Raw genomic sequence first — 25,404 nt, 5'->3', positions numbered from 1 at the left:
GGGGTTTTCCTCCACGCGTAACGTATTGGCGCGTTGGGTATTTTTCACGGCACTTGTATTTGAAGCTTGAAACTGTAAAGGCTGGTGATGTTTTTGAGCTCTCACTGAGAGCAACCTACTTATATAGTGTCAAATGCATTGGCAAGGGCATGCAAAACGACGGCTACTACGCAACTTATTGATTTGTTTCATGTGCCCTCAAACCACTGAAACATTGTATAGGGCAGGGGTTACAAATCAGTTGGTGTAACAAAGACAGAAGGTGCGTCAAATTCCCATATTCTGGGTGAGAGCAAGGTATCCGAGCCACTAGAACACACCGGAGGACCAAATTACAATGTTCTTAAGCTATAAGCCATACGAAACCTGTTGAGAGACTGTGAACAGCAACAACCATCTGTATACTTGTATATGAGGGTGAGGTGTGGGCTAATTTTCTAAGAGAAGCCATTCTAAATCAAGTCATCAACGCCTTAGGATGTTGCAAAACAAGGCACTCTAGACCTGCGTCATTACGGTGCCACCCTGTACATAAAGTATACTTGAGTTTGCAGCCTATACCGACGTAGGACAAGAAACTATTTTTTAACCAAACTGTGTGGCTTCTTTCAAGCTGAACCAGCGTTGAAAGTAACGACGCTGGGCGTAGTACCCGCACACGTACAGGGGAAGAAAAATAATGTATTTAGATGAAGGCTTGTGGCCTGTTTGTTGGCACATGTACGCGGGCACAAAAGTGAATTGAAAAAAAAAAAAAAGAAGGTTGAATAGAAATAAAAGAAACGCAAGTTAGGAACGAAACTTGAAAGCAGCAAAACGGCGCTGCAGGTCAAGTTAGTTGAAAAAGTGCGTCACCCACAGCGTTCGCATATACTGAACTACACTCTCTCTCATATGGCGCGCCCGGGTTGACGCACGCAGGTCTCGCACTTTTTAATCTCGTAGATGGTGAGGAAGTGAGAAGTGCGCATGCGCGTTCTCTCGGTCAAACTAATGGCCGGGCCGACACCCGAGTTCAATTAGCGGGGCGAAGGGCCTCCCCTCTACTTCTTCGTACCCGAGCCCTGAGTGTACGAGCACTCGTATGGCCACCGGTGCCGCTTTGGCTACATCCTTCACGGCAGCGTCCCTGGGAGGGCTCTACATTCTTTCTCAGTAAAATCGTGCAGTATTACGGAAGCTTCAGCTGGCGTCTGTTAACCAGTGGCCCGATTCGCCAAGCCACACGCATTTGTAAGCAAACTCGCTGTTGGCCTCTTTTTGGCTCTCGCATCTTTGTCTACCGCGACTGGCCGGGGCATCGCACCGGAAAGTCAGAAACCGTACCGAATCGCGAGCAGCCTAATGAGCTTGAGTTGCACCTATAATTAGGCTGACCCCCGCTCTAGCTGCCAGAACACTGCACCGTATAAACGAGGGCAGGGTTCTAGCGGAACGAGAACTTTGGCCTCGGCGTCGCTGGCGAACGCTGCGCCGTCCTGCGGGCGACGCTGCGTTTGCTCTCGAGCTACAGCATACTACAGTGAAGGGGGAGCGAGGGCCAGTCTAAGGGCAGAATCGTGTTTTCTCCCGGCCAGCAATTTATCAGGGACATGATTCGTCACTTGGTAGCAGCGGCGCGGCCGGGCGCTGGCGGACGAGGTTTCCGGCGCTGAGGATGAAGTTTTTTTGGCCCGACGCCCATCCAAGTCGCGAGCTCGCGCACCTAATTACTTCTCTCGGGGGCCTATTTATGTCTGCGGACGCGCGGCTCGCTGCCGCTGCTGGTGCCGCCACGGCAGCCAGGTCTTTTCTCCTTCCTATTATTCCGCTGTTTCCGCGCTGAGGGTCTTCGGGGGCACTGGCTTCTACGTCTGTGTGTGCGCGTGTGTGCTTTGCGCCCGTCGCTCGAGAGCTCGGTATAGTGCGTGTCACAACTGTCAACGCGGTTGTGTTTTCGACGTGACGCCCTGCGGCCGAGAACCCGAAGCGCGCGTCTGCTATAGGCGTTTCAGAAACGCGAGTGTCGTATGCATACACCGCGGTGTCGCGCTTCGCGAACGGCCTAGTTGTCACGTGCTACCTGTCAACTGCACAGTTGTCCCGCTCGAATTTTGGCTGCAGCTCTTTGCGACTGACTTGTACTTTTGTTTGGTGCGCTGGTGGTATACGCGTTGTTTTTTGAGACAGTGTTTCAATACACAGTTGATCCTTGGGCGCCCAGTGAGCTCTGAATGCAGAAGACGTGCACCGTATATCTTGCGATAATCGGCCGCATAAGATTTTACGTTTCAATTAGTCTACAATTATTAAAAAACGAAAAACAATGTGCAATTTAGACAGTAAAGCAAGGTAACTAATGTTTAATCTCTGTGATTTCTCCGGTGGAGTCTCTGTGATAACAGCAGCTGGAAGGCTGGTTAATTGGTTCGTGAATTGGCAGTTACAGCCGGCTGAGGAGAGAGAGATGGTGGTTTTGATTGAGGTTGGAAGGTTATGGGAAATCACATCATCAAACTAAGCGTGGGCTGAGCAGAGATAAAGCTATCAGGATTGAATTTAACCGCACTGTCTGTGGGTTCTGTTTATCTGGACGTTACACCTTAAAATTACTCACTCAGAACCTTGAGTTTCTTTCCTTTATGCTTGAATTTGTATAGCACTTCAAAGTTGATCGACTCGCCCATGGTTGTTAATGGTAGTGCTGCACAATTACTTCCTTCTTGTGTAAGTATATGATATCGCGGATGTACCAGCGTATGCTTGGTAATAGCTAAAAACACGAGAGGCGCTCATATCCAATGTTTTGTTGAAAGGCGACAGAGATATGACAAATTCAGCGCAAATATCAAAATGCCCGCTACACAATGATATCACGAGAAAGATACTTTCTATTTGACACAAATTGCTGCGCGTAAAGTCGAGACAAAAATATTAAAACGAAACGTTAGGCCATGAAAGCAGTTATAATCTTTGCGAATAACGGGAGAATGGTGCTTGCCAAACATCGCGTCTCCTACTACAAAACGGCCTCCGCTACAGTGTGACAACCAGCTATGACCGCTGGATACATGATAACAGGTTCCACAAAACACTGCTTCAATTCATACACAACACAGGCCTCACAGCACACGTATAATACCCATATACACATCAAGAATTATGCCTTAACGGCAAGTCTTTATCCCAATAAAAAAACAAAAAAAAAAACATCGTTTGGTTTGCTTGAAAAAAATAGAACGACCTCAATGAAGGACGATTTCATGTTTGTTATTATTTTTTGTTTAATTTTTGCACTAATGGGGCGGAGGAAAGTCAGGACTCGCACGTATTTTATGCATGTTTTTATGCTCTTCCACGTTGGTAAACGTTCTGTTGAAAGCAATCAATAAACAAAATTAAGTCCTCACGCCATGTTGTTCATTTTGGCTTATATGTTTTCTGCGCCTCTTTACAAGCCTCTTATGACAAGCTTTCGCGGCCGGGGAGCACTTCGCTGCATTCGAAGCAAAGTTAGTGTAACTGCCTTCGAGCATAAATATTAATATGGGGCTCCTGTTTGTAACAAATTAACTAATGGATAGCAAGCGATGTCTTAGTGCTTAGGTCATATATATATATATATATATATATATATATATATATATATATATATTAATATAGCACTTACTGGCACTAGCTCGTCGGTCAGCATACTATTCTTACATAAGTACGCCTGTTCGCTGGTACTAACATTTGGCGCACGTATAAACTTCGTATCTATGTTCACAAATCTTTCCGCCGGGATACCGACCGACTCAGCAGCACGCAGCAGCCAACGGCCACGCCAAATCCAGAAGGATAGGCTTCGCTTACAAAAAAAATCAAGTATGGTTATGGTCGACAGTTGCGACTGCGAGGTTTAGCTTTAGTTATGCTTTGCAGATTTGTCCATTAGGGAGATGCTAGCTTAGCTAAAGAGCACTTTGGCCCAACGCCAATATTGTCTTGAATGCGGAACCTTTCGAACCCTTCCTAGCATGTTTACGGTGCGCAAACTGTCTGAACGACTGGGGCAAGTGCTTTTAAAAGCTCGTAAATTGGGTTCGGGACTTCTCTCCTGAGAGTGCTGAGCAGCAAAGCCGAATAGCAAGAGCTGTCGTTTTTTTTTTTTTGTTTTCTTGTGGAACAACGCTCACGTGTTTGTTACGCATTAATGTATATATATATATATATATATATATATATATATATATACTGTACATTAATATCATATTGCTTCAGCTCTCTTCAAAATTAACTCAAAAGTATTCATCCCGAAGATAAGGTCTTATGCATGCGGAACTGTATGGAAGTGGCTTAAGCATATTCTTACCCGTCATCTTGCGTGAGAATTGACGCTAGGTTTATCTAGACTGTTGTGTTGTCAAAGACGATGAAAAGCACTCGTGAAGTGTGTTTCGAATACCGTCAGTTGAAATGAAAATACATAATACACCATTGCCTTGCCATGTTACCCAGCGATGCTCCACACCTTTACATCTGTGTTTAGGCAAACAAAAGCGGTCTTTACGACAAGGAACATAGCGAGACGCTTACTTTCTCTGAGTACAATAACGGAAATATTTAAATAGAACATGCTTTTTTAATGTTCAAAGAAAAATTAAAAATAAATTATGGGGCTTTACGTGCCAAAACCACGATCTGATTATGAGGCACGCTGTAGTGGGTGACTCCGGAAATTTGGACCACCTGGGGTTCTTTAAGGTGCACCTAAATCTAAGTACACGGGTGTTTTCGCATTTCGCCCCCATCTATTTTTTTTTTTCATGTTCCTGAGTGAGTGAGTGAGTGAGTGAGTGAGTGAGTGAGTGAGTGAGTGAGTGAGTGAGTGAGTGAGTGAGTGAGTGAGTGAGTGAACTTTATTCGGTCTACAATAGAGGCGAGTAAACTCGACGTCACCTGGCTAGGTCCACTCGGGGACCATCAGGTCAAACCTGACTGCCCTCTATCTCATTAGTCGGTTATAAGAACCAACTTGAAAAGTGATTATGTCCCTTAGTTGTCTCCGGTCTGAGGAGAATATTCTCGCGAAATCTCTAATCTTTTGATTCGATACTTGTCGTTGTTACGGAATGCGAGGGATACCATGCAGCACTTGACATCCACATTCTGATGTTGACGATAACCGAAAAAAAAGGTCATGTGTATACAGCTGTGACAGCCAGCGGAAACCATTGCGGCACATTTCTGCCATCAAGAAGCAATATATCGGTCGTTTGTCTACCGTCACCAAATTATTTTATACCACTAGAGAACGCCCCGGAAATAAACAACCACAGTCAGAATTCTCTCAACGCTAAGAAATATAGGGGTGCCACAAGTACCGCGCTTTTCGTCGCATTTCTTAATTACTGTAGCTAGACGTCATATAAAAATATTAAACCCAATGGTTAAATTGATTTAGATTAACTAAGCCGGGACGCATTGAAGCAGTAATCTCAAATCGTCAATAAGAAGTGTGCTCAAATCGTCAATAGGAATTGTGTTCACGCATGGGCTTACTCCGCTATTCCGTATACGCAGGGCGTTCGGTGTCGTAGATTTTTCGCGAAACGAGCAGCGTCTTCGTGAAATATCTAACCTGAGCTGCATTGCTAAAGCCGAACGAGACCTAAATTTTAGAACAGTACAATGAGACCCTTCTCTTTGTTAGCACTGTTTTTTGTCGAGTATGAATAAAACAACTTCACGCAGTTTGCTAATAGAACTTTGAAAGTTGTCTAACGAATCTGAAGGTGATCGTTACAGAGCACTAAAGTGCAGGGTGCTAACTCGCTTTGGAAATTCTGTAAGCATGCTTAGAATCATTTTTACTTATTGTGATTCGCGATGTCGGCCATCGAACTTTGCGTCCCGTGCGTGGGAAGCACGTGTTCATTATTCTGTGTTCGTTAGCGGCGTTAACACGTCTACGCCATTCTCAAATCTCGCAAAATTCAGATTCGCGAAATTCATTTCTACATGTTCGGTCTGCCGGGCCCAAATATTGCAGCTGCAAACATGCAACGGTTTGTTATAAATTTAGAGAATCATTTTCTAAAAAGTTACCTCGAAACACACTGCAGGGTTAAGTGTAGAAAGTGTAGTCTCGGTTGGGAAGCCGCGTTTATTTTGAAGCACAGGTACCGTGGCCGTGCCTGCGCTCCTGAAATGTGTTTCAACACGTTATAATATTTTGCGGCGTGGCATGTGCTTGCTGTGATGCGAAATGTGCATGCTTGAACTCTGTACGAACTATGCTTGAACGCTTCTTAAGTTTTACTCCTAATTAAAAATTTGCTTGGAGTGCCCATATAATTGCTATAACAATAAAAGAAAAGTATGGACGCATTATGACTTGATGGGCTACTCGTTCTACGTGCCGTGCTGTACAAGTGTACTTTCCATTACGTCTTATATTTTGTTATTTTTATATTTTTGTAGAACTAAACTGTGTTTTGTTTACTGTTCTATCACAAATTGAATGCCCGGTGTCAGCCATTGTCATCGCCTTCTAAATGCGCATCGAATAATAAAAGAAAGCATAGATGTAATTTCAGATAATGTACATTTTCTGCCAGCTGAATGTTGGCACGTTGGCTAAGGCGCGCGCTCCAGTTCATCTTGTGGAGGCTGTCGCAATGTTTGAACCCTGTCGTACGAGTAAATAAGACCAGAAGATATATTTTGTTGGAGAAAATGTAGGTGATGCGCTGGTCGTAGCCAGGACAATTAAAAAAAAAAAAGGTGAAGCATATCTTTGAATCGGTCTAGAATGCCATCGCACCGTTCGCCACCATTTCGAAATAAAAGAGACAGGAGAGAGAGCCGTGAGGAAAGAAACTAGCAATGCTTTCTACGCTAGTGGCGATAACGCTCGACAGTTTGAAAAACAGTGTGCTGTGCGTGGTTGCTGTTATAGTCACGGGGTGCAAAATACCTCACGTTGCCGCCCTTGTACGTCGTAGCCCACCACCATCACAACTACCATCTCCTTCACAAATATTCGGTCGAGTCATATTCTTAGCACACGTATAGGAATGTTGATGACAGTGTCGAGTGGTTCATTTGAGGTCTTGCGCCTACCTCAGCATCAGCGTCAGTATTCTGTTTTGATTTCTTTCTTTCTTTCTTTCCTTTCCTCTTCGGTGGTAGCTGCAAGCAATGCATACTCTCCTGGCGTGCTCACCACGTATGCGTTAGGAAGGCTATGTATGCAGTACGTGATGTTCATGAAAACAGCGTTCCTTTCGAGGTAAAACTTCAAGCTGTGATGCTTGACCTTGAAGTACTTGAGTGATCGCGCTTGCGTAGTAAGCAAAAAAAAAAAAGAAAGAAAAACAACAGAACCAATAACCTAGAGCAAAGAGAAGCGCATGTGCAGAGAAGAATGTTCAGTGTGCGTATGTACACAAGGCGCTATATAGCGCACGTAATCCCTGAAGGAGGACGTAGCACCACTCTCGGTTCCGCCACCGCGCGCTGGAGTGAACCATCCTCCAGGCTTTATGGACCGTGGAAGCGCTGTAGCGTGGCTCATAGCTGTTGATGCCGGCGAGCTTGTTATTTGAAGCCGAGTTTATGTTTAGCCCTCTGTTCTTAAGAGCCGCTGTCACTCCTAAGCCTGCAGGAACAACTTCCGTGGTCCTATTTTCGCTACCGCTATTCCTTGTGGTAGTCCGATCTGCCGTTTTTTGTTACGCGTGCACTGTCGTTTTTGTCAGCAGAATGCTGTGAACTGGTCAGAGATCCGTCAAGTGAAGCTGGGAAGCTAGCTTTACCTCCAAACCACATCTGCACATCTGCACGCGTGCGTGCGTGCGTGCGTGCGTGCGCGTGCGCTCTCGGTGTGTTGTCAGAGTGCAGAATTACTAAATTACACGACATGGCTTGTGCACTTCTATCGTCTGTATTTCCTTCAACATTTATTTCTCTTCTCGCGCCTTATGTCTGGCTGAAATGGCAGCAAATGAAGCACAGTTGTCAAGGTCAAGAAGTCCTTCAATATCTGTTATCATCTCAGCTCGTTTGCGGCAATTTTAGACCTCAGATAATTGCTTTACTGTCTCCAAGTAATAATTAGTCATGCTTATTTAATAATAATAATAATAACAATAATAATAATTAATCAATTAATTATAGTCAACAAAATAGAAAAAAGAGCGTGCGTTGTTGCTCCGTTTTGATAAACATGTTATTCATTTACTGTGCTTTCGGCGTTTCTTTCAATTTCTGGTTTGGGCTTAGCGACATCACGTCTTCATCAAGAACCATTTATAGATTTTGGTAAAGTCGGTGACACGAGAGTATAGTAGCGACCATTTCCAACTTCATCTAAATCAATAGAGCGCCCGATGCGATATCCACTCGACGAATATACTGTAGATCATGTTGTTCCAGAGAAAAGGTCAGAGTCGCGTACATATGTGTCCTCTTGGAAAGTTAAGGCCATCGGATAACACACCGGGAAGATCCAAACAGAAGAATTCGAGCACGATTTTTGCTAGCGACGGTCTTCACGTTCTCATTGCAGGTGTTGTTGTTTCTAAAGTTATCAATTGCTGCGGAGATCGAACTTGTACAGACCAGTTACTCAGGAGACAGTAACAAAACTTTTTTTCTGTACTTGAGGTATCAATACAGTGAACGTTAGGCGAGTCAGGTTAACCTCCCACCTTTTCCTTGATCGTTACCTTTCTTCTCCCATTACTTTGTACCAGTCAGTCGAAGTTAGTAGTGTTGCAAAACAATGTGTTTAGGAAGAGGCCATCAATGTAACAAAACATTGAGATTAGGTTCCTTAGTCGAAGAAAGGGAACAATAATTTGCCTGTTCAGCTGTGGCTCGCGGGAGCATGATTTCTCTTAATATCATCTAAGCAAAGGATCAAACGCGAAATTGTAGCAGTGAATATTATTTAAGGATGGATTCATATACGCGGTCACACTGTGTAATGAAAAGGGTTAAGAACCACAAGCATCCTCTGACATGCAGGCTTGGTGTCACAGCGTGGCATACGGTTGCTGGCCTGTTGCTTGCTCCCAAATAGCGTCAACTGCGAAATCCGTCAGTGGCGCTGGCTAACACTCCCAGGAATAGATCTATAGTGCACATGTGTACTGTACACGTGTAGTATGTATACACGTAGTACAGAAGATGTCTGTGCGGCTCCCACTTTCAGTCATTGTTTTTTTTCGTCCACTTTCTTGGCCTCGATTTCTACATTTCGATTAAAAATAACCGTTAATGGTTCCTATGCTTTCTCTGGCTTGATTGTTTGCTTGTAACTAACAAAAAATGAAATCGCTCCTTTCGGTTTTACTTATTTTTCTAACTCACAACACCCTGTATTGAAGGAGGCTGCGGCCTGAGAAATGTTAGGAACACGTCGTCAAGGACGAACTAATAAGTACAGCTTATAAAGAAAACTAAGTAAACGGAAACATTACATAATGGCAATAAAATATGCATGGCAAGCCGATGTTTTGTGAAGACGAATGCAGTATGTCGTGTTCACGTCTCATTCTGCCGTGAGGAACCCGCCCGCCTTTGGCTATAGCGATAAGAAGCCTCGAAACCAGAACAGTTCCTGGCGCAATTAAAAATAACCGTTAATGGTTCCTATGCTTTCTCTGGATTGATTGTTTGCTTGTAAGTAACAAAAAATGAAATCGCTCCTTTCGGTTTTACTTATTTTTCTAACTCACAACACCCTGTATTCAAGGAGGCTGCGGCCTGAGAAATGTTAGGAACACGTCGTCAATGACGAACTAATCAGTACAGCTTAGAAAGAAAACTGTAAGTAAACGGAAACATCACATAATGGCAATAAAGTATGCATGACAAGCCGATGTTTTGTGAAGACGAATGCAGTATGCCGTGTTCACGTCTCATTCTGCCGTGAGGAACCCGCCCGCCTTTGGCTATAGCGATAGGAAGCCTCGAAACCAGAACAGTTTCTGGCGACTTCAGCAAGTAATAAATCATCACCCTTAGGGAATTCTTGAGCACCTTACCTCGACATTATGATTTTGTCACCTTTGGAAGGTTTGTGACTATAAGCCATTCGGGTCTTTGCGTTCTTATTTAGAGGATATAAGCCCAGTCGTTCAGCGTATAATAAAAATAAATCTAAGAGCTGTTCTGGGGCTATTCTCGGTAAACGGCGCAAACTGTTAAGGGATGTAGTCAAGGGTCTGACGGCGAAGCGTCTAAGGAGGTAAAGTCATACTATAACAATTATAAATCTGGTCATCGGACAACACAACGACAAAATTCCGTCGTTAATCAATTAAACAACATGGAACAAAAATAAGTATTGTAAGCACTATTAACGTACTTCGTCGTTTTCATTTGGACATAGCCATCATCACCTTCCCTGTTCTTCTACTTCCTCGCGCATGAGCTCGGGCGTTTCCTTTTTGGAATAAAAAGCGCATGACACTTTGGTCGGTCTCGGTCTTATAAAGTGGTGGAGGTGCTGCAGTGGTTTCCGAGTGTGCAGTGGTTTGCCCGAGAGTCTGCAGTGGTTTCCCCGAGACTCTTAGAACCGCTTTTCGGCCTAACTGTCGTTCAGCTGCACATATACTCCCAGTACTCCCTCGTCAGAGCCCGTATGAAACAGCGTTACATACGCTGTACCAAAGCGACAGACATGCGAAGAGGCTGTAACTCAGGCTCCTTAAATGTTGGTTTTATTTTTTTATATTATATATATATATTTCTTAAATATCGGCTAAACAGTTCCTCAGGTCATTGCTTTATTTGCAGAGAGCCGAAATCACGTAATGGCGCCCTGCTTTCGACTGAATTGGCTCGCACCTTTCTCCTTCAGCTCCTGATAACATTGCACGACCTAATTCCTCCTTCCTTTCTCTGTTTCTTTTTCTCTTTTTCGCCTGTCACCCCCCGAAGCTTGGGCGGCGCTTTCGCGGAAGTCGCCAGGACTCGACGTTTATTCGCGCATGCGCGTGCCGCTGGAAGCGTGTCTCTATAGGATTTTTTATCGTCGTTGCGCCGATATCGTGTCTGTGTTGTGCCCGCTGTGTGCATGCTACACGGCAGTGGTGGTGGCCTCTCTGTGTGACGCGCGCGCGCGACGCCTCGAGCGCCGGATATCCCCGCGGAGGTGCCTCGACTTCGACGTCGCGTTCTCGTCCTGCTAAATATTCACGACCGAGCGCGGGGGCGCGTTCGCGGGGGACTCGAGGTGGCTGCTGCGGTGGTTGTGTGTGTAGCGGCGGTAGCGTAGCGGCCCCGCTGACCTTCCCCACCTTCCCCATAGCTGGGCTCTGATGTGGCGACTGGCGAGATGAATGCATCCGTTTCACGGCTGCAGACTCCGCGTCCCGCCGCCACTGCTGCTGCGGCAACAGCAACAGCAGCAGCCTGGAGACCCACAGCGGAGTCGCACGCGACCACCGTGTGCCGCACACACACAGGCGTTCCGCGACGCGGCGATGAGGCCACGCTCGAAGAACAGTTCCTCGCGTTATACATTTATGTATACTTATCGGTCGTTTGGGACGGGGAATGGAGGCTGAGAGAAGGAGGAGGAAAGGGAGCGAGAGAAAGCACGGACAGGGCGCTATGCAGCCCGCAACGGCGCGGTTTCTTCATTCGGGATTCACCCTGCATTCTCTCTCCATCCGCGCGGAGGCGGTCTCGGTGTGTCTGCTCGCGAGGTTTCCCCCGTGTAATCGCGACTTGGCCACGGTGTCGTACTGGGGGCCCTTCGGTTTACGCTCGTACATATTTGAGTCATGTTCGGAACGTGGTTTTGCCTCCAGTGACGTAAGCGCGCAGTCTATGAAACCGTCGCCCTGTGCGATGAGGAGGTGGTATATGAAGGGCTTTCTCGGCTTCGATAATTCGGAACAGCCAAGTTCGCGTTTGCTTGGGGTTTGCGAAACAGTGCGAAGCAGTCAGGGCAAGGGAACTGTGTAACAACGAGGAAGAAACATGAGCAAGAGTCAGAACACTGGGTCAGAATGTTTGTATGTATACAGGTACCCAATGCAAATTTACGGCGTGGTGGTGGTGGTGGTAAAAACTTATTTATTGGCCCTAAATAAATACGTTTTTACAGTTGATGCCTTCTGATTTAATGTTTACCTCTTTCTGCAATTTGTACGTCAGAAGATTGCCAGAATGTTGAAACTCATGCTATGTCACCTTTCACGACTATCGCGCGTAACATAAATGGTCTTTAGTTCTGTCACTTCGACGTATACAGAGAAGACAAACTTCTCTTGAGCTAGCAGAACTTCGATTGACCAGCGTCTTTGATATTAGCGCTCCCTATTGCTCTTTTGTAGTGGAATGCAGCATATGTAAATAATAACGGATGCTCCAACGATGCTGTTGGGATGCGTTCTTATGCTTTCTAAGCATTTATTAGCGCACGACAACCGCAGGAGATGGTGGTGTCATCTGCCATTTCATTCGCCATGGCATATGAGAGCGCAAGGACAAGCGAGAAGTTAATTAGACCTTTCGGCAAAAAATACGGTTAAACAAACGCAACAAAATCGCTGGAATCGGCAGGACATTGTGCTGTGCGACAAGAATTTCAGTTACTCTTGCCTTGAACTTCTCTAGAGTCTTCCTTTCCAAGCTTGCAAAATTCTCGTTGCATAAGTTTCTACACAAGCCATGTCTTCTTTCTCCTTCTTTTTTCTTTTCTTTTTTTCTTCTTTTTTTGGATCTGGTGTGGCCGACTAGTTTGCGTGATGCACGGTATCGCATCTGTTTCTTTCGAACTGAAGATAGAACTTGCAAGCATTTTCTGAAGTTGGGATGGACGTCCAGAATCAGCTCTTTAAAAGGACCGAATTATTCAGAAATTAAGTCGAGTTGACAGAGATCCCCCTAACTGAAGTCGACATTAAGATGAGTATGCCATGTGGCATTGCTCTGCCGTCAGTTGAGCGTCTGTTGGCGCATGATTCGCTCCGGCTTGCTGTACTTAACATACAGCTATAGCGACGGTGTATAGTTTGATTGGTATATATCAATGAGAATAAGCAAATATGGAAACGTCGGCCGGGACACGGAACACCTTCATGACGTCCATACATTGTTCACATAATCTGACACAAGTCGAAGGATTGACATCTATATGAAGGCCACGTAGCCGAGCCATTGCTGGTGAAGGCACAATATTTCTCTTTATATTGTCTTCGTCATATCACCTACATCGCGTAATAAGGCCAGCCCTGAGAAATTGTAGAAGTGTTTTTGCTAGTGTATCTGCTAGCTCGTAGGCTGCGCGAGATTGTGAACATTTCTGAAACCATGAACATTTACACGATCGTTTCTCTTTCTCTTCAGTAACGTTTTCGCAGCTGTCTGAGTTTGTCGGGTGAGCTGCTACTTCAGGCAGAAATTATGTACTACTATACAGTGTTTTCGTTGGCAATAGGTGCCGCTACAAGCAGTTTATATCCATTCATTCATGTTTTGGGTCATATCATCATTATCTCTTCATCGTTAGATTTGTGTATTTTGTAAGTTGAACACTGATTTGAATACGACATAATACTATAACTATTGTCTACCAAGATAATAAAGCTGTAATATATGAATGACGTCGGAACACAAGCAACATCCCCCCCCCCCCCCCTTCTGTACGTTAGCATACATCGCTTGGTTGATAATTTGCAGAGGTGGCTGGCAGCAGCCAGCCGACAACGCCATAAATGCAGATCTTCTTGGCGTGTACTAATCAGATCATTAGATGTAACTAATAATGATTATCATCACTTAGCACCACGCAGACGCTGTGTATAATGTGCTTCTTTCTTTCCCCACATATTTCATGCTGCCTTCTTCGGAGTCGTCCAATACCGGAAAGAGAAACCTTATTCTCTTAACGTTGCTCAATACGGATGGAGACCCGCGCGTACCTTTCCCCCCACCGGCGCACCACTGCTGCCTCTTTATACCTCATCCTCAGTTATCGCCCCTCTCTCCATTCCGTTTCCGCCCTCCCGACTGGTCGTTTTGCGCGCATGCGCGCACACATAACAGCCCCCACCGGCAGCTGAGTCCCCATCGTCCTCCGCTTTCCTTTATTCCGCTCGGACCGGCGCCCTCTACTTCCCATAAGCCGCTGCTGGCCTCCCTCACCCAACCCCACGGGGGACCCGGCCTGTTTGCTTTCTCCTGGCCTGAACCCCCGGCTGCCGCTTTCCCGCGACGCTCCGGCTTCTCCCTCTTCTTTCACCTCATTTTCCTCCTCTCCTAGTCCTGACGTGCGCCCGTTCTCTCTCAGCGCTATTTCCCTCCGTACACGTGCGCTGCCCGACGGAGCATCCCGTCTCTCGCTCAGCCGTGCTACGCCTCGGGCTTCTGGGCTTCTCGAACGCTTCTCGCTTGCCTTTGGCAGGCGTTGCCTGCTTTTCTTCTTTCGAAACGAACAGGCGCCCCAACCTTACACTACGGAGCCTGCATCGCGTAGTGCACAGAGAGAGCGGCTCTCCTCCTCTCCCTCGTGCCCCCCTCCCCACCCCCCTCCTCTCCCTGTCCAACTCGCCATTTCGCCATTCGTTTTCTTTGCCAGCGGCTATCCATCTCTGTTGCAGGCGCGGGGAGCAGCGGCGGCCCTCGGCGCTGTGGATCTGTTTTCCTTTTGTGCTTTGAGCCGCTTTCGAGTTTCCTTCTTATTCTATTATTTTTTTAGCCATGCTTCGGCGTTTCAGTTTATATACATTTTTTTTTTCTTCCTCGCCAAACGTTGCTGTTACGAAGAAAAAGAAATATTCCCAAGTTCCTTCCAGCTTTTCGTGTGAGCGCGTGTTTCGTGTTCGCTTGGTGCGGAGACGCGGGATGCTTTATTTTTATACACATTATTGCCTTTGTTTCTGTTCCGTTTCGCCCCCCCCCCCCCCTCCCCTCCGCGGAAGTGAGAGGAAACGAAGAGAAATGTTGGCTGCGCGTCAGACAGATCTTGGAGGGAGTACAGGAGCGGGGCTGAGACGAGACGGAGCAGTTTTCTAGGTAGAGGAAAATCGAATAAGGCTATATGGGACAGAGAGCGGACTAGCGAAGACGAGTAACGCCGAAAATGACGACCGGAGGGGGGGGGGGGGGGGGCGAAAAAACGAGAAAGCGACTGTACGCCGTGGAGAAACGGTATGATATCAACAGCATCGTTTCCCCCGGAAAGGCGACTTTTCTCTGGCCTACAAAGCTGAGCAGAACCGAATTAATTGCTCGCGCTTCCCTGCGCAGTGCCGAAAGTGTGGCTTCATAACGAGAGTGATCGCAAAGCTTTACAAGGTGTGGGTCCAGCAGCGCAGATCTGTAAAGCCTCAACCTGCACTCGGAGCAAAAGGCCAGAAGTTGAATCGGTATGCGGAACTCCAGGCTTTCTTCCGAATGAACTATCTTTCACTCATCGACGTATCGAAGAGCTCTGTTTCAACTCAATACATGCAGTCATGCATAGATGGGGATACCATTCACAAACAGGGGGAGGTAGAGAGAGATGTTCAATACAGAGGCTTACAGACCAGCATGCAGTAGGCGTCAAGCCTCCTAAGCCTGCTACTCCTCGTTAAGAGGTGGTCGGGGAGGCGATATGAAGATAAGGCGCTGAGGGTGATCATGGTTTGTATAGAGAGCTACGTAGACTAGATTATCCCAGACAGGATCGGGGTATGAAAAACTTTACTATAACCTAAATTCAAGGTCAAAGCAGAAACAGTCATGCGCTTCGCGTATGGTCACACACAATTATTAACAAACGCGTTTATGTATAACGTGTGACAGACAAACCAAACCTTCCCGCTTCATGTCGGTTCGTTGTTCTCTCTTCTTTCTTTTTTTTTTAATGAATCAGTGCGCGTCCTTAAATTTGCTCCAAGGTACGGGTATACGCTGCTCGCTTTTGTCGATGTCTTTCGACTAGTTAGTACAAAATATTTCAACGGATTGTTGGTCCACGGCTCCATCTGCGGCAGAATAAACAAGTTTTGGTGCGAAAGCATCAAGATACGGCAGCACTCTAGGTCGGAAGAAAGCGATTTTTTTTTCAGAGGTCGCAAATTGGATATCATAATCATCATCAGCCTATATTTATGTCCACTGCAGGATGAAGGCCTCTCCCTGCGATCTCCAATTACCCCTGTCTTGCGCTAGCTGATTCCAACTTGCGCCTGCGAATTTCCTAACTTCGTCACCCCACCTAGTTTTCTGCCGTCATCGACTGCGCTTTCCTTCTCTTGGTATCAATTCTGTAACTCTAATGGTCCACCGGTTGTCCATCCTACGCATTACATGGCCTGCCCAGCTGCATTTGTCCCTCTTAATGTTAACTAGAATATCGGCTATCCTCGTTTGCTCTCTGACCCACACCACGCATTGGGGGTGTGGATCGCAAATGGGATATATTGGTCTCTAAGGTCTGAATGACCGCAAGTCATTGGTCTTAAATGGTCTCTTAAGGTCTCAAATGACAGTAAGCCTCCGAGTGGGTTGCCGAGCAAGAAAAGAGCAACACTTTTGCAAAAGATTGTCTCTAACAACTAACTCTATTTTGTAAAAAGTGCTCACAATTCACGCGCAATTCGCACACAAGATTGCAATACTGGAGTGCCGGTATACAGGAGCTTTTCGTCAACAATGGCAGAAGTGCCCTGAAGTAGGTTGAAAATACCTACTCGTAGGGGGTCGTAAAACTTCATTTTGGAAAGGTTTATCAGCGTATCTCTAACGAACGCACTGCTCTTATCGGGCATCTCGCATCCCCAAACGGCATAAATCGAGCGACAGTCACGTGCCCGCGTTCGTGCTGCTTTCGTTCATATGCGCGTATACACGTCGAGCCATGGCGCCGCTCTCATTTTTGCTGATTAGGCAAAGCTACGCTTCCGGCGAACGAAGCAAGGGGCAGGCACGCGGAAGGGAGTGTTCACTAACGCAGTCCTGACACACAGGCGCGCGCGAAGACGCCGAGCCCATTTCTCTTCATACAAGCGCCAATCAAGGAAAGAACCCCATGCCCTCCCCCTCTCTCTCTATTTCTCTCCCCCTTCGCGTTTGTTTCCTAATAAGCCCGGAGCCTTGTACTCACGCTTCATTTCTGCTTCTCGTCGAAGCAACCCCCCCCCCCCCCCCCTCAAAAGAAAAAATTAAAGAAAAAAAAACAAGAAAAAGAGTTCGGAACAGGTCGTGTTTGCTCTACTCCGCCCATATCGCGTCCCGGAGACGAATCGCAGAGACGACGTGTAGCAAGGGCGCTGCATGGGAGCGCGCCGTCGTCGCAGATGAGCCATTTGGTCGTGTCTGCTTGCAGCGACGCCGGCGCAGCACTGCAGGCGCATGCAGCTGCTTGCTTCTGCTGCTCCTGCTATACTGCTACCGAGCGCGGACGACGACTCTTCTTGGCGCAGCATCGTATCCGCACGCCGCCGCTCTGACGTCGCGCAGGAGCAGCAGTTGAGACCGATGCACTGTTTGTGCCGCTTTTTCTTTTCTCCGCGCGTCTTACCCCGCTCTTCTCCGGACTTTTCGTCGCACTGCTCCGGCAAGCACGCAGTCGCGACGAAAGGAGAGCGAAGCGAACGCCGGTCTGCTGCTTTGTGCTTGCCCGCCACGTTCACTTCGCCAGATTGAAAGCGAAGGCCGGATCCACGCCGGCGCCGCCGGAGCCACGCGCTTCGCTCGTCTGGGAGGGGGGAGCCGACGAAGCCTATAGCTTGCCGCTGCACACACCGCCGCCGGAATTGCCAGAGCCGGAGATTTATCGGGAGCTCATTTCTCGGATTAGATAAGATATATGGGTCGAAAAAGACGGATCGCGAAGATCTCGTTTTCGTGTTTCCTTTTTCTTTTTTTCTCGCTCCGTCTTTTTTTCTGGAGTTCGCGTCTTTCCACCTTTTCTCTTCCCGACTTTTCTGTAGGCCCTTTCCGCCTTCCCTTATTTTTTCCTCTCCTTCCCCAACCCTCCGTATACTTCGTGACCTGCAGGAAGAACTTTGTCCAGCTTGATTTTTTTTTCTGTCTCTCGCTCTTCCCTGCACAGCAGCACAGCGCTATCCTTACATTTCTCGTACTGAGGAGCTTGTACACAGGCGTCTCGGGTCCTCCCCACCCTCTTTTTCCTTCTCCCTGGTGTCTGCACTGTACTTTTTGTTGCGTGTGACTCGAAGCACTTCGTTCCGGCTCCCTTCGCTTTTATTTCTCTTTTTTTTTTCACGCGGTGATTTTCTCTCGGGCAGTGTTTTGCAAGATCCATTCTTCTCTCGACTCCAGAGAGCGCGTTCTTCTTTCCCTAACTTCTGTTTCCTTTTTTTCTCTCTCTCCGTTTCCTCGGGGCTTGGAGTCCTGGTGTCTTTCCCTTTATTATTGCTAGATCTATGTTCTTTCTTCTTGCGATGCGTTCGTTCTATACCCTGCGACGACGTACAGAGCACTACTCTCTTTCACATGCCTCTTCTCCGGATACTGTACTGTTCATCTTTCGCACTTTCTTCCCTGTCACTGTATTTCTTTCGTCATTCTTGCCTTCGTCTTACGCGCTTTCCAACAGGGCTCATTCCTGGGCCTGCTAATGTGATTTTCTAGGGCGACCTATCTCTCTTTCTTTCTCTCTCTTCGTTCGCTTCCCCCCCCCCCATTTTCCTTCGTGTGCCTCCAAAGTCGGCACCGAGGCTTTTTGCTGCATTGTCTGTTATTTCATCGTCTGGCGAGTGAGCAACTTTCTCTCGTATTCGTTCACTTGCCTGCTGTTCAAAAGCTGCCGCTGTCGTCCCCTCGAGCAATGTGTTTAATTTCTTACTTTTTAAAACTTGTTTTTCTTTTTTCCCTCCTTCTCTCGCACGTGATATCGTCTCGCAGTTCTCGTCGCTTTGTTAAATTCTCTTATCTGTTTCCGTTGGGACGATCCAAGGCAGACGATCTCTGTTTCTTTTTCTTTCATTTCTTTCTGCATCTTACACATTTTTTAAAAATCTTGTGCCACTTATATTAAAGTCTGCGCCTGCGAATATCCTCTCGTATCTCTTCTCCACGTATTGTCTGTATAAAGTATTTTCTGCAATTTTCAGTTTTAAATCGCCATCGTGTTCTGTCGCGTCACTTGCGTAACCCGATTTCTTTAACTAAATAGTTTATATCGATCTTATTATGCTGGCGTCGTGTGAGCTATCTTTCCACGCAGCATTTCTAACCTTGCGAGTTTGCTTTTCGTTTTCGTAATGAAGCCCAGGCGTTGTAGTAGCGACGACTTCTTCAGACACGCTAGCAAGGACACGCATACACACACAAAGCATAGGTGCACATGGCACGTCTTCACGCCTTTCCTTTACGCCGTATGCATGCCGATATGTTTTCACACTTTCTCATCTTGTATTCGCCCCCCACCCTACCCATTTTTCTGCGCCTCTTCTGCGATTGATCGTGCTTAAGTTATACTGTAACGTCGCCGCAGTACTGCTCTGCACATGTGGGAAGTACGTCACTGTTTCTCAATAGCGGTAACCGACCGTGTTGGCTATCAGCCATTTTATTTCCTATCACATCCATAAATCTTTGCTTCTGGGGAAGGCCAGTGATAATCATCCCCTGAGGGTCTTCGTAAAGGCTGAGTTACACATGCAAATGTAAGTAGGTGGCGCGCGGCTAGTGTTCCGTCATGCGTGGCGTGCTTGAATTTCTAGCCCTGTCTGTGTGTGTGTTCTGTTACCGCAAACCGTATGTAAACAAAATGCAAAAAGGGCCGTGCAGTGTGGCCTGCCGCTTTAAGATGTCCTTTAGATGGTGTACTTCTCTTATGGGCCACTTGGAAAAACAGAGTAAAAAGATCAGAAAGGAAAGGCTTTGCACGTCTCGTTTATATTGCTTTTGTTGCCTGACGGCGAGTGTCGACGCGTGCGTCCTTATATATCTGCCGCGCTGAAAACGTTAAATAAATTTCAGGGTTTTAAGCAGCGCTCCTCCGGTCTGCTCCTCTTCTTGTTCTGTCCATTTTGCACCATATTCTTTTTCTTTTGCGGCGAAGCCGTTAATGAAAATTTCGTGACGTTTTCTTGCAGCGGTGAAGGCCGGCATGCGGAGGCGGGCTCGGTATCAACTGTCAATCAAAGAACAGCCACAGTGGCGAATTCTTGCTTTTAAACATAATTATCAATGATTCTAAAATAAAAATTTCCTGACTTGTATACGACACTCGAATAAACAACTTCCTTGCGCGGTTAATTTTGGCCAGAATAACCTGTAACTTTTGTTTCTCGCGTCGCATTTCACCGGCTCCGCGTTTTATAGGTCAACCATAGGAGTTTGTGCGGCTGCGGCAGTGTAACCTGGCCACCAATAGCGTGGTCCATCAACGCAGCCTGCGTGAGAAAGCCGAAGCGGCCGTGTCACCAGGATGTCACTGTGTCACCAGGATGTCACCGTGTCACCAGGATGAATAAAACAACCAGCATACTCGTACATGTCCCTATAATACTTCCGGCGAAGAGTCTGAGAACTAGCTTATACAGCTTCGATGCCTTCGACGTATCAGTTGCTCAGATTAGCATACATCTCGGAAGGATTCCTTTTTATTTATGTGTAAGAGGAATAACTGATGGCAGCTAAAGGCACTTGATCGAGTTTTTACGTTCGTCTGTCACAGGTGTCATAACGATGTTTATCATAATGTTTACGATTAACCATATTTCTCTGGCAGAAATCTACAAAAAAAAACTTGTTCTTTAAGTAAAACTGCGTCATGCAACGTGAACATAGCGAGACACAGGGACGAGCGAAGTTCTGCGCCTTGTCCACACTCCAGTGCGCATCTTTAGTTCAAGCTGATAGGCGCCGTCTACTGCCTCGATACAATGTTTTATTGCTGCATATTTCTTGTATTTGTTCTCTTCTTTATAGCGGATTTTATTCCGCATCCACTGCGTGTAAGCCGTCGTGCCGTCGTTGTAGTCATCATCGTGCCATTGTCCTTGTTGGTTCAAATGGCGCTGCTCCGTCTGGCAGTTAAGGTTTTGCTATAAACGTCCCATTAATTTTTTTTTTCGATTTTAAAGGGCAGTTTGATTCGTTGGAATTCATACATCGGGATACTCCGCACAGGCTCTTTCAGGGAATATCGTGATGTGGATGTATACGATTGAAAGACGAGAATAGATGGGACGTTCTGTATGTCTTAGTATTTTTACAAGCTGTCGATGCGACTAGTACATACTGTTATTGCGACTACAAGCACTCAGAAACGTTATGTGGCGTCTTCTGGTGTGTCATGGGAGAACTAGGCAATCCACCGGGTTCAAAATTGAAGAAAATGGGGGTAGGTAATAGCTGATGTGTGTGCGAAGTTTAAGATGCGTCGGTTAAATGCGGTCTTTGCGGCAATGACTTATATAAGTGCTCGGAAGCTTTATACAGCCGTTATGCGCAATGTTTGCAATTTCTTGGAACAACCACATGTGGCACCAAAGTTAAGCTTTCTGGTAATGGAGGCCATTTCATGGGTCATGTGCTGTTAAAGTTTAACGAACGTGGTATAATTTCGGCGTTACAATAAGTTATTTATTCAAGTGACAAATTGGTGTGTACGCATGTTCTATACACGAACCACGTTAATTGTTTTTCCACACTCCTGGGAGCACTGTGGCTGTGGCTCCGACTCCACATTTGGTGTGAATTAGGGGCACGTTATGTGGGATGTGCACGCGAAAGTTTATGTAGGCAGGATTAGTTACAACCTTTCAAGTAAATTATTTGTCGCACCGCTTGAAAGCGTTATACAAGCGTTATACGCGTGTTTACCCGGTGTCTCGAAAGAACTAAATGCGACGCCAAGTTTAAATTTCTAGGAAATGCCGGGCCACATTATGGGTTGTATGCGAGAAACGTTTTAAAATGTGTGGTTTAATTACGGGCATGAAAATAATTATACAATGCAAGTGCTCCAAATGAAACGGCTATTCTGGAAATTGAGCTGCAATTCTACGCATAAGGTTGCACAAGTCTGCTGTCTTTTTGTGCTGTCGGCTATATATATTCCTATGTACATGCCTAACTTTTCACAGCAACGACTGTATGTTTGCAGTTTCGCTATGAATATTTGAAATCATGCGTAGCCTAATAATGTTTGTCCTTTCGGTTAATAAACGCAGCATAGTTAGTTTTCCCATTAGTATGATAAAACTGAAGTGGCCAACACAGTCTGTTCTGTCTACTCGTGTACCGTGCCCCTTCAATTTGGCGTTGCTGTTATGTTCCACTATCGTCGACCCCAAGTTTAGAGCTTAATTGTTCCTGTCATTAGAGAAGGCTACTAATTTCAGCTCCTGCCAACCGATCCTTGTGCTTTTTATTTAACTATTTTTATACTCTGTATACGTTAACAAAAATTTTCAGGTGTGATCTCAAGATTTCGTGGTCAAAAGCGACTCGTCGAGATACACAGGCAACTTCCTCCAAACGCAGTCTAGTTAGAAGTGCGGAGGCCAACAATACATGCCGAAATCCTAAGCTAGGCGAATGTTTGAATGTTGCATTTCGTTTTCTCAAAGCTACTTGGAACTTGAGGTTAAGCTCGGTGTCTAAGTTCATTCGAAATAATGACGACGCAAATAAAGCTAGTCCCGTTCATTTTCTACTGCTGATCCTCTTGTTATAGGGCGACATAATTTTGGGCTACGTTGTGCATTTCTGAATGAAGATGTGCATTTCTTGGGTCGGGGGGGGGGGGGGGGGGGGTTGACTCTGTATACCTTTCGCCAATGTGTTTTCTACACAAATCAACTCACGAGAGGGATAACGCATAAAATTGCAACCTATAAGAAACAAGAGCACTCCAGACGAGCCCAAGTTTACTCCTAACTGCGTAAAATACCAAAACAACCCGGCATCTGGTTTAATACTGCAACATGGTCGGCACTTGAGCTTTTTGGAACGGCTTCATGATGGAAAACCACGTGAAAAACGGGACATGAAAGACAAGACAGGACAAGGCGCTTACTACTACCATGTGTGTTTATTTTACAACCGCGATATATAGGATGAAAAAAAAAAGAAGAGGGCTTTAGTAAACGAACCAACTTTGTCCTGCCTCTCTTGTCCCGTTTCTCGTGAAGTGGTTTAATACTTCCAAACTGGCTACGGAAAGATATCCATACAATCCAACCCGTATGTAATGAACAATTAACTGTGCTGATTCGGGGTTAGAAGAGGCCATGACACATCAGATATAATTTTCAGGCTAAGGAGAGAAAAACAAGAATACTTAAGAGCGAGAAACAATTCTTGGGAAATTGAGCATTTTGAGCATGGAATATTGGCGCTTGTTTTCTTGCGACAGTTTATTCTGGTAGTTTGGGGTATTGGGCTGTGTTAGTTTTCTAAAACATGGTCATTCCTTCAGATGTCTGTCGATTCGTATACTGTATAATGCACAAAAATAGATTTTTTCCAGATGATCGTAACTAAGTAACTTTTTTTTCTCGGAAAAGTGGTCACTGAAGTTTTCTATTTAGGTAGCATGTCTGCAAAGTAAATTTATGGGTACATCTTGCCAACCTTCAAGCGTTTTCGAACTATTGATGGTTAGCAACGTTTGCCGCTGGGTGGGAATACACCGAAAGAGAAAGGATAAGTAGAAGAAAATGCGTTCTTGTCTTCCTTGAAGAGCACAGGAACACACAACCGCAAGCAGCTCGAGCTTATAAATCGTCGATGGTGCGTATATGGCTGCATACATTGCGCAAAATTTTCAATGTTTTTAAGAGCTACCATAAAATAAAGAGAAAGGAAAGAGAAACCGCAGTCTCTAACAGCTCTAAGTAACTTCCTATCGAAAGGGATTACGCTTTCTTTTCATGTATGACACAATAGGAACTGTCTCAGGTTATTTATACTTGCTCCTATTAATTTCACATCCATGTTATGATAGGCAATGTGAGCGAAAATTAGGAAGAATCCTTTGTAATCGGTGTCTTTAGCACGTCGACTTTACAGGGTGACAAGCTGTAATTGTTGATACAAAAATAAGCTTATATTGAAAATAAAAGCGCTTGGAATAGTGATGTTATGTCATTTTTTTTTCGCATTGATGGAACAATGAGAAACAGGGGAATTGCAAATGCGCCTAGATATGGTGTAATATCGTGCCTCAATGGACTTTTGTGTCGGTTAGGAATCATTTGTATGGATGTTGTTCACGAATGTTAAAGTTTAATTAATTGCGCATTTAATCACGTGTGTTTTCATAGAAATCGCGAGCGAGCTTTGTGATTGAAGAGACAAAATACATGTGGCTGCATGCGAACAAATGAATCCTAACTTTGGCAAACCCCTACTTCGACAACAAGCAGCCACAATACGCAAACGGATTACGAATTAAGGAGTTTTTGCGTGTTACTTGCCCTGCAGTTATTGTATCAAAACAGATTCTCGTTGGTTATACTATAGCGGATAACCTGTTCGCTGGACCTATTTCAGACGTTATTATTTGGTTTAAAGTCTATTTTTGCTGTATGTTTTTGTTGGATGCACCTATTATGCATATACCCATCCTTCAACCATTTCTTGCTCGTATGGCGTCTTAGTTGTCATACTGAAAGCTCTGAAGCGAGTCGTCTTTGACCTTAGCCTTTCAATAGGCAGCAGTAAAGATGAGGTGCAAATATACTTAGCATGTATAATTACTTCAACCAGAATAAAAAACAGAAAACAAATACGAGGTGTTAAGCATGGCGCAACGAGAAGCTTTAACCGGCTACCATTAACGGCGTGCTGTATTATCCTTATTTGTCTGCGCTCAGGTCTACGTATCCTCAATTCGTTAACAATGACATTCGCACATTGCATTCTTCGAATGTATTGTGCCGTCTGGTTGACTGTTGTTCTGTATTGCCAGGTATTCACTGTTGTTGCATATCAATCTGTAATAAGCTATCATACCCTGAACTGTCTTCTGGTTTAAGGAGGATACAAAGGCCGGAGAGTGTACTATGAGAGTGTACTAAAAGACTAATAGCAGCAATATCAGCAGGTACATTATTTAAACCGAAAACGAAATCGAACACAGCCACATGCGACTCACTATAGAACGCGCGAATGGATCAGGCGCAGTGCTCTGCCTGCATACGCCAAACCCGAGTTCTAGCTGTTCTCTACACGAAGACGCCGCCTTTGAAGTGGTATTCAGCGCGACATGTGCTCACTGCTTAACGTGTATAAACATTGGAAGGTATAGGTTAACTCCCCGGTAATTGCCATTACTCATTCTCGCTTCTCGAGAGGCTCACGTTCCCGACGGGCCGCCGGGCTTCGTGCAGCGGCGCGCGCGTCGCTCGCAGCATGCGAGATTCCACCACCGGTGTACCCACCGGCACCCAACGCCTGCTCTTCTACGCGAGTGTGCGCCACGCTGCGGGCTTCGTAGAACACCCA

The 25,404-nt window shown here is 45.8% G+C and overlaps 1 protein-coding gene across 1 annotated transcript in view; it reads left to right on the top strand.

The window, feature by feature from the left end:
* Window positions 1-25,404, top strand: part of LOC119455551 (homeotic protein antennapedia-like) — a 312,907-nt gene that overhangs the window by 49,848 nt on the left and 237,655 nt on the right. The gene's annotated exons all lie outside the window — the stretch shown is intronic.

The sequence above is a fragment of the Dermacentor silvarum genome, chromosome 6, assembly GCF_013339745.2.
Source record: "Dermacentor silvarum isolate Dsil-2018 chromosome 6, BIME_Dsil_1.4, whole genome shotgun sequence".
NCBI lineage: Eukaryota > Metazoa > Arthropoda > Arachnida > Ixodida > Ixodidae > Dermacentor > Dermacentor silvarum.
The sequence above is the reverse complement of the archived record's forward strand: the minus strand, read 5'-3'. Positions and strand labels throughout refer to the sequence as shown.